This window comes from Castor canadensis, chromosome 10, assembly GCF_047511655.1.
Source record: "Castor canadensis chromosome 10, mCasCan1.hap1v2, whole genome shotgun sequence".
Taxonomy (NCBI): Eukaryota; Metazoa; Chordata; class Mammalia; order Rodentia; family Castoridae; genus Castor; species Castor canadensis.
The window spans coordinates 23,190,936-23,204,215 of NC_133395.1; positions in this window are offsets into that span (position 1 = coordinate 23,190,936).

A 13,280-nucleotide genomic window follows, 5' to 3' on the forward strand; every position below is an offset into this window, starting at 1 on the left:
GAATACAAGAAAACATATTCACTGGGGAACTAGACAATAATTAGGACAATTTTCTTTAAGATGCCAAGCAAATGGAATTCTTATTAACATGTTGTATGAAACAGAGTGAAACTCACAAATAAAGTGCATAATTTACAACTGTCTTCTCCACTGGCTTTTTCTATTAGTGATTCATTATTCTTATATTTTTCTTTGTGTGTATTTATTTATTTATTTATTATTGCTGTACTAGGGGTACATATATAATGATGTTTAAAATTGTACAAAGCATTGACCTAGGAATTGTATTTATGCTGAGTAAAAGCTATTCATGAGTTTTAAGTACCATACACCTTTATGCACATATTTCAGAATGAACATAGGAGAATGTATGAAAAACTGAATTCAAGATGAAGAATCTATTACAATATCACAAATAAGGCAGAAGAGAGTTCTTGAGCTAAGGCATTGAAAAAGAAATAATTTTATGAATTTCCTTTATGAGAATAAACTTAAAAATTCCAAGACTAGGTAAATGAAGTATGTGAGGACAAAAGAAGCTTTCTCACATAGGTAGTAGAATGCATGAGATAACTTGTCTGCATGTGATATAGTTTGTCTAAACATGCATGCATTCCTTAGAGCTTGGGAATGGCTATAAGATCAATTGAAGCTTAAGGAAAAACAAGTTAATGAACTTTTATGGGTGTAATTGATTTCCTAAATTATTTTTAAATTATATGTAAATAGTTCCCAAGTTTAAACTTCATAACAATGAGCAAATAGTAGTTTAAAAAATAAAGATTTGTATTTGAGATGTAAAAATGTATTATATTTTTTGCTTATTTGCTCTGTATGTGACTATCCGTTCCTTCAGCTACACCAATATATCAAGTAATAGCTAATTATTACTAGTTTTATTGTTATTGCAAAATTCTTTAGGCTTTGAATTGAATAGGAATGTCAGAAATCGAATCTAATTGGAAAATTATGATTTAATATGTTTTCCAAAATGTGGGTATCTGAATTAAGTGAATAAAAACAGCTTTTAATTTATTCTGAAATCTCTAGTTTATTTGAAGCAGTAATCTGCTATTTGATCAAAATCTTGCAACAAAGTTCTTTTATTATGTAGATAACCAGCCAAAGACATTTGCAACCTGAATACAATTTTATTATAACAAATTTAAGTCCCCGTGTTTCATTACATTTTTTAATCTGCATTCAGTAGCTAGTAAAAAGTCAATAACTAGTCAAGGTACAAATTTACTATCAAATATTATTTTGAAGTACTATATAAAAATATGATGAAATACATACTGAAAGTGTTTTTCCACTCCAGCTACTTAAGAAATGTTTTGAGTTTGAAAATATTCCTTAACACAGAAATTTCACTACTATGTATACTTATGAATTTATATTTTGTTACAAAAACATGTTTTTAGTGACTAAAAATGTTTTTATTGACATACTGTTAAGTTTTGAAGATGGAAACAAGTCAAATCACATAATATAATAGCTATAATAGATATATTATAAACATAATATGTTTGTCTTGTTTTGCTATATTTACATTATATATAATGCATAACAATATATAGCAAACATGTTGTGGATATATACATATAATAGAATGTATATGTGAATAAAATAGATATCAAAACAAAAATTTAAATCAAATATAGAAATAAATATAGATATCTTTGCAATGTTAAAATGAATAATTACAAAATGGAACATGCTGTGGTATGTTTGCTCATTTAATATTGCTGTGTTTCTGTCCATAATTAAGTTTTTAAAAAAAATTATTATTCATTTATTCACATGTACGGAATTTATTTTTATGCCAGTTGCCTCATTCTTTCTATAATAGTCATATCACACATTTTTCCAAGGCAAGGGAGTACACATGCACATGTGCATCTGTAGTCATTTTTCTTTCAAAGATTACTTTTCCAAGAAAATGTTATATTTGACTAACAGTATTAGAGAAGAGACAATCAATAAGCTCATTTTACTTATCAGCTTCTTTGTTCTTTGTTCTTCAGATAATTTGTTTAAATGTTAACATGGTCAAACTTTATCATATTTTCATAGTTACAAGATACAAGATTTCCATTTTTTTTCACTTTTAACTAGCACCCAGATTGGTTTTAATATCTACTCTTCATATAAAAATATTCAGTTATTACTATTAGCTTTTACTGTTATTTCCCAAGTCATTTTGTAGTTGCTTGATGTCTCTTATAATTTCCCAAGAAAGACTCTTGGCTACAAAATGAGTTCTTTCATACTTTAAACTATTTTTAAGTTACCTTTATACTTGAAGATATTTGAATTGCTTATACAATCTGTGGATCATATGCTTTTTTCTAACTCCCTAGGAGGAATATCTAAAATGGTTTATTATTTTAGATTATCCATTTGAGAAAAATGAGACCAGCTGATTTATTTCCCCTGATAGGTGATGCAATTTTTAAAAATGTGATACCTTTTATCTTTAGAGCCCATATAATCTGACTTTGATAGTTAACCATTTTATTCAATTTTTCTTGGTACATTATATAATATTTCAATATATATATAATCTCACTTTTTTAATTTTAGAAACTGTTCAAAGAAGTTTTAGAGGCTTTTTAATAAATCTTCAAACAGAAAGAGAATGATGTGGCTAGAAAAACCCCTCAGGAGCAAAACTGAGATTTCTTGTTATGCTTTGCTGTGTTTCGGAGTAGAGATTGCAATATGCAAAGACGAAGAATAAGAAATGAAAAATAAACACTGTACAATGTGAAAGCTGGAATAAGATCTACTTTTCATAGCAAACAAAATGACTTATAAAAGAATTAAATGCATAAATTTAAAAAATACCCCAAATTATATAAAATATTTAAATATATAAAAATATATAGGTAAATATATCTGCTGTAATTGATAAGTTAGTTTCTAACTTATATCTATTCTATCCAGCTTCAAATACAATTGTCAAATAGAATTCCGTAGCAGTAATATGCCATGCATTTCTCAAGGTCATGTAAAGACCAGGTATATGTTTGACTCAGAATTTCAACAACAGTTGCAAAAACTATATCTGGGGTTCATTACCTCTTTCTTACAGCTTTAAATGTGAACCCATATTGAAATATGATAAAAAAGACTAAAAAGAATTTACACAAATGGAGATTAGAAAATGTCCTATGATTAAAAACACTGTCTTAAGACAAATCATAACAATCAAAATACTTAATTTATATATCCCAAGTAGGAAGATCTAGGCAGGTGAGTGAGTGGAAGAATATTTCATAGATTTCTTACACTGAAATTACTTTTAAATTATATAGAACATTGCAATATTATATACTATGAATTATCAGTGAGAGAGCACATATTGAAATATTACACAGCATATCAAGAAAAATTAATTAAAACTGGTAACTTTCTATTAAATTCAGAATTAATGAGATAACAGATAACAAAGCAAATAACCTCCCACTTGAATTAAAGAGAAGAGAGAGAGAGAGAGTGAGGCAAAAGAAACAAAGGGAAGAGAAAAGGAGAATAGAGAAGAAGAGAAGACATGAGAGGAGGGAAGAGTGGAAGAAAGTCCCTGAAACCTCATGAATCTGACTTGCACTTTTTATACTCCTGTCTGCATTCTGGTCTGCTTAGTGTCCACAAAAATTTTGTATTAAGGTTTACTTATGGCATTCTAAGCTTCTAGCCTTCCTCAAACATTTGCACATGAATCTCATAAACCAGTGCCAGGGGAATATGAACCACACTATCAAATATACTCACATAACTTCACTTCTGGATAATGATTATCTGTATTAGTCAGGCTTTTGTCACTATGACACTATAACTGACACAAAAAACTTAAGGGAGGAATTATTTGTTATGGTTCATGACTTCAGAAGTTTCAGTTGGAATGTTGGCTTTGTAAAATTGCTCACTTCATGGTGACAAGGAATCAGACAGAAAGATTGAGAACAATGGAAAGGGAACAAAACACCCTCCAATGTCATAGCCCCAGTGATGTACATTTTCTAATCAGATCTAACTCCTGAAAGATTTCCATGCATTCAAAACACTGCCACCAGCTGGGCAACCAAACCTTCAGCACATGAGCCTGTGGCAGAGCATTCATTTTCAAACCATAACCAGTACAATGCATTTTCTTTCTCAAATCAGTTAAGTCACTGAGTCTTGTGCAAGTTGGAGTAGAAATTCTACTGTATCAGGCAAGTAGTAAGGTTTGTGGTTTAATATTTAACAGTGTTTTATATATATATATATATATATATATATATATACATATATATATATATATATACCTCTTTTCATTCCCTTCCTTTATAAATACAATAAAGTACCCTCAATACAACATTAATAAAAAGTGAAAAAATGGCTACCATCTACACATTACAATTTTAAGTGTGTAAAAAAACTATTTTTTTTCTTTTTTTCTGTATTGTTACGCTGGGTAAGGGTATATTGTGGCACTTACAAAAATTCCTTATAATATATCAAATATATCAAACTTTGATTTCCCCCCTTAATTATTCTCTTTTATCTTCCTCTCCCCCATTCCTGGACTAGTTTCAAAATGTTCCAATTTTCCATTCATATACATATGTACACAGTATTTGTACCATATTCAAGCTTTACTTGGAAAACAGAACTCAGGGACTCCGCTGAAAGACAGTGCAGTTAAGACCATCTGTGCAGACACTAAGAAGCCACTGCAGCTTTGTTGCACAGAAGCCCAAGCTACTGCCCAAGCTACTACTCAAACTCTTGGCAAATCTTAATATCATCCACATGATTTTCTTTACAGGAATGAAGAATGCTCCCTAAAACAGGCAGAAGTGGCAATTCTTACATCAGACAAAGTGGATTTCAAACTTATATTAGTCAAAACAGGCAAAGAAAGTCACTTTATATTAATAAAAGGAGCAATACATCAAAAGGAAATAACAATTATCAAATTATATGTACCCAATGTCAGTGTACCCAATTTCATTAAACATACATTAAAGGACTTAAAATCACATATAGACCACAATTCAGTTGTAGTGGGAGACTTTAATATCCTTCTATCATGAATAGAAATGTCATCCAGACAAAAACTCAACAAAGAAATCCTAGAACTAAATGATACAATAGATCAAATAGACCTAACAGATGTCTACAGAATATTCAACCCTACAACAGCACAATATACATTCCACTCAGCAGTCCATAGTGCTTTTTTACAAAACAGACCATGTTTTAGGACACAAAGACAGTCACAACAAATACAAGAAAACTGAAATAACACCATACTCTCTGATCACACCAAAATAGAACCAGAACTCAATAATTAAAGCATCAGCAGAAAATATGCAAAAAATTGGAGGTTGAACAACACATTTCTCAATGATCAGTGGGTCATAGAAGACATAAGGGAGGAAATCAAAAAGTTCCTGAAATTTGGTGAATATGAAAACACAACATATCAGATCAACAAAATAGAGAGCAACAAAACCATAAAGAAACAAAAATCTGATTCTTTAAAATAATAAACAAGATTGACAAACTCCTGACAAATATGACTAAAATGAGGAGGGCAAAGATCAAAATTAATAAAATCAGAGACAAAAAAGACAGACAACAGCAAACACCAAATTAATCCAGAGAATGATCAGAGACTACATTGAGAACCTGTATTAAAATAAATGAGAAAATCTTGAAGAAATGGACAAATTTATAAATGCTTATGGCCAAATAAAACTAAATGCCTAAATAGATCTATAGCATGTAATGAAATTAAAGCAGGAATAAAGATTCTCTCCCCTCAAAAAAATGTCCAGGACCTGACAGATTCTTAGCTGAATTCTACTAGATCTTTAAAGAAGTAATACCAACCAACACTCCTTAAACTTTTCCATGAAACAGAAAAGGAAAGAACACTGTCTAACTCATTCTATGAAGCCAGCATTAAACTCATTCCAAAATCAGACAAAGACATATTCAAAAAGGAGAACTACAGGCCAATCTCCTTAATGGCCATTTTTTATGCAAAAATCTTCAATAAAATAATGGCAAACTGAATCAAACATCTTATCAGAAAGATCATTTACCATGACCAAGTTGGCTTCATCTCAGGGATTCAGGATGGTTCAATATATGCAAATCAATAAATTTAAAACAGCACATTAATAGAAGCAAAGGAAAAGACCACTTGATCATCTCAATAGATGCAGAAGAAGTCTTTGATAAGATTCAACACTGCTTTGTGATAAAAGCTCTAAGAGAAGCAGAAATAGAAGTAATGTACCTGAACATTATAAAGGCTATGTATGACAAACTTTTAGCCAACACCATAGTTAATGAGGAAAAACTGAAATAGTTTCTCCTAAAGTCAGGAAGAAGACGAGGATGCCCACTTTCCCCACTACTATTCAACATAGTCCTGGAATTCCTAGAGCAATAAGGTAAGAAGAAGAAATAAAAGGAATAAAAATAGGTAAAGAACCAGTCCAAGTATTCCTGATTGCTAATGTCATGATCCTATACCTCAAAGACCCAAAAAACTCTACCCAAATATCCTAGACACCATAAACAGCTTCAGCAATGTACCAGAATATAAAACTAACTTACAAAAATCAGTAGCCTATCTCTACAATAACAATGAACAAATTGAGGAAGCATATAGGAAAACAATTCCATTTACAATAGCCTCAACAAAATCAATACCTAGGAATAAACTTAACAAAGGATGTAAATGAACTCTGTAAAGAGAACTACAAACTACTGAAGAAAGTAATTAAGGAACACTACAGACAATGGAAATATCTCCCATGCTCCTGGATTGACAGAATCAATATAGTAAAAATAACTATACTACAAAAAGCAATCTACCTGTTCAATGCAATTCCCACCAAAATCCCAGTAACATTCATCACAGAGATTGAAAACTGTAGCATAAAGTTCATTTGGAAACACAAAAGATCACAAATAACCAAGGCAATACTAAGCACATAATAACTGGAGGTATCACAATAACTGACTTAAAACTATACTACAGAGGCATAGCAATAAAAACAGCATGCTACTGAAACAAAAACAGATATGAAGACCAGTGGAACAGAATAAAGGACCGGATATGAATCCACACAGCTACCCCCACCCTGTTTTTAACAAAGGCACCAAATACATAGGATGGAGAAAGCCTTTTCAATACATGTTGCTGGGAAATGTGGTTGTCTACCTGCTGAAAACTGAAACTAGATCATCAATGCTTGTCACCATGTACTAGTATCAACTCAAAGTGGATTAAGGATCTTAATATCAGCACTAAAACCTTACAGTTAGAACATGAAAGAGGAGGGAATACCCTGGAAAAAATAATTACAGTCAAGGATTGCCTCAGCAGAATTCAGCAGCCCAGCAAGTAAAAGAAAATTGGACCAATTGTACTATATTAAATTTAAAAACTTCTGCACAAGAAAAGAAATGGTCTCTAAACTGAAGAGACCACCTACAGAGTGGGAGAAAACATCGAGCTATATATCAGACAAAGGACTGATAACCAGAATATACAGGGAGCTCAAAAATCTAAACTCCCCAAAAATTATTGAACCAATAAAGAAGTGGAAAGCTGAAGCAAACAGAACATTTTCAAAGGAAGAAGTACAAATGGCCAAAAAAACTCAGGAAAAAATGTTCATCATCCCTGGCCATAAAATAAATGCATATCAAAAGATTCCGCCTCACTCCTGTTAGATTGGTAGCATCAGGTACACCATCCAACAACAAATGTTGTGGAGGATGAGGTGACAAAGGAACCCTCATACACTGCTGTTGGTAATGTAAGCTAGAACTACTACTACAGAAAACAATATGGAGGGTTTTTAAGAAACTAAACATAGATCTGCCATATAATTCAGCAATACCACTCCTAGGGATACACCTGAAAAAATGCGGCTCAAGTTATTAAAAAGGCACCTGCACACCCATATTTATTCCAGCACTGTTTACAATAACCAGCTTAAGGGCACAGCCAATATGTCCCACTACTAACTTACCAAATATGAAAATATGCTATTTATACACAATGGACTTTTACTCAGCCAAACAGTAGAATGAAATTTTGTCATTAGCAAGTAAGTTGATGGAGCTGGGGAACATCATCTTAAATGAAGTTAGCCATGCTCAGAAGGCTAAAAATCACATAATCTCCCTTATATGTGGATTACAGACCTAAAACAAATGCAGTAATGTTATTGGGCATCGGTCACACACTAAGGGGAAAATGCTCATGGGAGGAATAAGGAAAGGGAAGGAAGCCTAAAAGTTTAATGTGGTTCATGGGCTCACGATAGAGAAGCAAATAAAATAATCTTAAACTTGCAGAGGCCACTATGGGAAGGGCACCAGGAAGTACTGAAGAGGTCTGGCAGAGATGAACCAATGTGGGTTGCAATACACAAGTGCATGGAAGGAATGCTAGGAATCTGTCTGTATAGCTAGCTTTATCTCTAACTAGCCAAAATGCTGTCTTTCTTATTATCTCCTGTTTTCTCTTCAAAAAAATTGGAGAAAAAGAGGTCGGAATAGATTCTTCCCAGAAGCTGAGCAGGATGGGGGGATGCAGGGAAGTGGTCCAATGATGTATATAAATGTAAGTAAATGTGAAAATGAAAAAATAAAAGAAAGAAAAAAATTGATATAATATATTGAAAAAAAGAATGAAGTTAAAGCTGCAATTGAAATCCTAAGAATATAAAGATTCCAGGAATTTGTAGTATCTCCTAAGATTGGTGCAAACAGTGAGCAGAGCAAGCCCAGGAGACAAACCATGTGGTACACAGCTGACAAAGTCATAAGGACAGGGTTGTCTAAAATCTGTGGTGTTCACATTACACCACTGTGTACCTGAATGCTATAAATGGAACTGTAAGATTACAGGTTCATCCTGCTGCATTTCAGTCTTGCTTTGGTCCCACTCTTATTCTATGCCCCCATTCATGTGTTGGAGACTTGGCCCCCAGATTTTGGAATTGTTTTTGGAAGTGAAGAAAATATTAGGATTTGAGGATTGGTTGGAGTTAGTAGGCCACAATGGAGGGATTCAATTGAAGAGTATCTTGTCCCTTGTCCTTGGTCTCAATCTCTCACTCTGCTTCCTAATCACCAGTTCAATTCATTGCTTTTAATATGATTAAAATTGTCCTGCTGTCAATTTTGTTTCATTTTTTAAAAGTTTTATTAGTTTCTACTGGGGCTACATTGTGACATTTACAAAAGTTCTTAGAGTATATCATAGTAGAATTCACCCCCTTCATCATTCTCCTTTATTCCCCCTTCCCCAATTCCTAGAACAGTTTCAATATGTCTCACTTTCCCATTTATATATTTGTGTACACAGTATTTGTACCACCTTCTGCCTCCTATACCCTCTCTCCACATTCTACACCTCAAATATTCAAGCTTCATGACACGTTATAAAGGGTTTCTTTGTACTCCACTACTAGCACTTATAAAATGTCTATTTGAACTTATTAAGGTCTAATTTTGAATACAAAATTAAACAGTACAAGTCACTTGCTGAACCATCTTTGGATTGAAAATGGATAATTATGAAAGAGACTTGTATAGATGCACCATTTGAAGCTGACTGTAAATGAATGTTCGTAGTTATTCGGGGCTGCAAACAAATATAAATATAAAATCTACACTTGGATAATAAGCAACAAATACAGAATCTTCACTGAGTTGCCCAGTATTTTGTTTAAATATGGAAGTATTTATACTCTGAAATTTTTAAGAAATATTGGAAACCATATTGAAGAGAAAATACTGGGACTAGGGGTATGGCTCAATTATAGAAATACCTACATAGCAACTATGAGGCTCCTTGGTCACACCCCAGTCCTGCCAAAAAAAAAAAAAAAGAACCTCTCCCCCCCCCACTTCCAGGCAGAACTGTTCTGCCTTTATCTCTAATTTTGTTGAAAAAAAGACATAAGCATAATAAGGAAGACAAAACTTTTTTGCTACTTGAGTTAAGGATAGAGATACAGAAAGATTCCTAGCATTGCTTTCATATACTGATCACTGGTTCCTGATCCCCTTCTCATGATAACCACTGTCGCTTTAAGGTTTCTGTATTTGTTCCTCTGCAGTGGGGACATCAAATACTTTCATGTTTTTTGTTTTCTACTTATTCCTATATCTCCTGTATGTACTCTCCCCTTGTCATGTGATCCAAGTCCAACCACATTGCTGCATTTGCCCTAGATCTAAAGCCCGCATGTGAGGGAGAACTTATGATTTTTGGTCTTCTGGGCCTGGCTGACCTCACTCAGAATGATGTTCTCCAGTTCCATCCATTTACCTGTAAATGATAAGATTTCATTCTTCTTCCTGGCTGAGTAGAGTTCCATTGTGTACAAGAACCACATTTTCTTGATCCATTCATCAGTAGTGGGGCACCTTGGCTGTTACCATAACTTTGCCATTGTGAATAGTGCCACAATAAACATGGGTGTGCTGGTGCCTCTGGAGTAACCTGTGTTGCATTCCTTTGGGTATATCCCCAGGAGTGGGATTGCTGGATCCTATGCCAGGTCTATGTTTGATTCTCAAGAAGTCTCCAAATTTTTTCCAGAGTGGTTGCACCAGCTTGCATTCTCACCAGAAGTGGATTAGGGTTCCTTTTTGTCCACATCCTCCTTATTGTTGGTGGTGTTTTGGATGATCACTGGGGAAAGTGATTGTGTTCTGCAAGAAACTGAAACTAGATCCATGACTATCACCTTGTACTAGTTTCAACTCAAAATGGATCAAGGACCTAAATATCAGACCTGAGACTCTGAAGGTGATACAGGAAAGAGTAGGAAATACTCTGGAGTTAGTAGGCATAGGTAAGAACATTCTCAACGAAACCCCAGCAGCACAGCAACTAAGAGATAGCATAGATAAATGGGACTTCATAAAGCTAAAAAGCTTCTGTTCATCAAAAGAAATGGTCTCTAAACTGAAGAGAACACCCACAGAGTGGGAGAAAATATTTGCCAGCTATACATTGGACAAAGGACTGATAACCAGAATATATAGGGAACTTAAAAAACTAAATTCTCCCAAAACTAATGAACCAATAAAGAAATGGGTAAGTGAACTAAACAGAACTTTCTCAAAAGAAGAAATTCAAATAGCCAAAAAACACATGAAAAAATGTTCACCATCTCTAGCAATAAAGGAAATGCAAATTAAAACCACACTAAGATTCCACCTCACCCCTGTTAGAATAGCCATCATCAGCAACACCAACAACAACAGGTGTTGGCGAGGATGTGGGGAAAAAGGAACCCTCGTACACTGTTGGTGGGAATGTAAACTAGTACATCCACTCTGGAAAAAAATTTGGAAGCTACTTAAAAAGCTAGGCATTGATCTACCATTTGATCCAGCAATACCACTCTTGAGGATATACCCAAAAGACTGTGACACAGGTTACTCCAGAGGCACCTGCACACCCATGTTTATTGCGGCACTATTCACAATAGCCAAGTTAGGGAAATAGCCAAGATGCCCCACCACTGACGAATGGATGAAGAAAATGTGGTATCTATACATAATGGAATTTTATGCAGCCATGAAGAAGAATGAAATGTTATCATTCGCTGGTAAATGGATGGAATTGGAGAACATCATTCTGAGTGAGGTTAGCCTGGCCCAAAAGACCAAAAATCATATGTTCTCCCTCATATGTGGACATTAGATCAAGGGCAAACACAATAAGGGGATTCGACTTTGAGCACATGATGAAAGCGAGAGCACACAAGGGAGGGGTGAGGATAAGTAAGACACCTAAAAAATTAGCTAGCATTTGTTGCCCTTAACGCAGAGAAACTAAAGCAGATACCTTAAAAGCAACTGAGGCCAATAGGAAAAGGGGACCAGGAACTAGAGAAAAGGTGAGATCAAAAAGAATTAACCTAGAAGGTAACACACACGCACAGGAAATTAATGTGACTCAACTCCCTGTATAGCTATCCTTATCTCAACCAGCAAAAACACTTGTTTCTTCCAGTTATGGCTTATACTCTCTCTACAACAAAATTAGAAATAAGGGCAAAACAGTTTCTGCTGGGTATTGAGGGGGTGGGGGGTAGAGGGAGGGGGCGGAGTGGGTGGTAAGGGAGGGGGTGGGGGCGGGGGGGAGAAATGACCCAAGCCTTGTATGCACATATGAATAATAAAATAAATAAATAAATAGAATAAAAAATAAAGGGGAAAAAAAAAAGGACCTAAATATCAGACCTGAGACTCTGAAGTTACTACAGGAAGGTGCAGGAAACACTCTGGAATAAATAGGTATAGGAAAAGACTTCCTCAATAGAACACCAGCAGCCCAGCAAATAAGAGAAATGATGGACAAATGGGACTTCATAAAATTTAAGAGCTTCTGCACAACAAAAGAAATGGTCTCTAAACTGAAAAGACTACCCACAGAGTGGGAGAAAATATTTGCCAGCTATACATCAGATAAGGGACTGATAACGAGAATGTACAGGGAACTTAAGAAACTAAGTTCTGCTAAAATCAATAAACCAATTAAGAAATGGGCAACTGAACTAAACAGAACTTTTTCAAAAGAAGAAATTCAAATGGCCAAAATACACATGAAAAAATGCTCACCATCTCTGGCCATTAAGGAAATGCAAATCAAAACCACACTTAGATTCCACCTCACACTTGTTAGAAAGATCTTTTTTAAACTAAGATACTGCCTACCACAGTGATTGCATGCCCCATGCAAATATCTGTATTCGATATACATGAGTCTTTTTTATAAATGTATTTATGCATATAAACATGTACATATATGCACACACATAGGTGTATACTTAATGCTCTTGTATTTTGAAATCTAAAAAGTAGATGTAAGAAATAGCACAACCTTGTGTGAGAAATATCTGCAATCAAATGGAGTTTAGAAGGGCGATAATTTTCTATGGCAACAGACAACAATGCAGGAACAAGTAGTATATTCGCTTCAAGCTCAGAACACTTCGATGTAAGGGAATAGATTGTCTTTCTTGACTTTCACACATGTAACCTGAATGAGACAATCTATCTGGAGTTTACAGATATTAATGTTATTTACCTTTTTTCTAATCCAGCCTGGAGGAAAACATTATTACAATTCCATCAACAATACATTTTGTGATAAACTGAATTCAGTTAAATAATCATTAATCCACATATCCTGAAAGTAACGAATTGTATGATCTCTTATTTATTGTTGCATT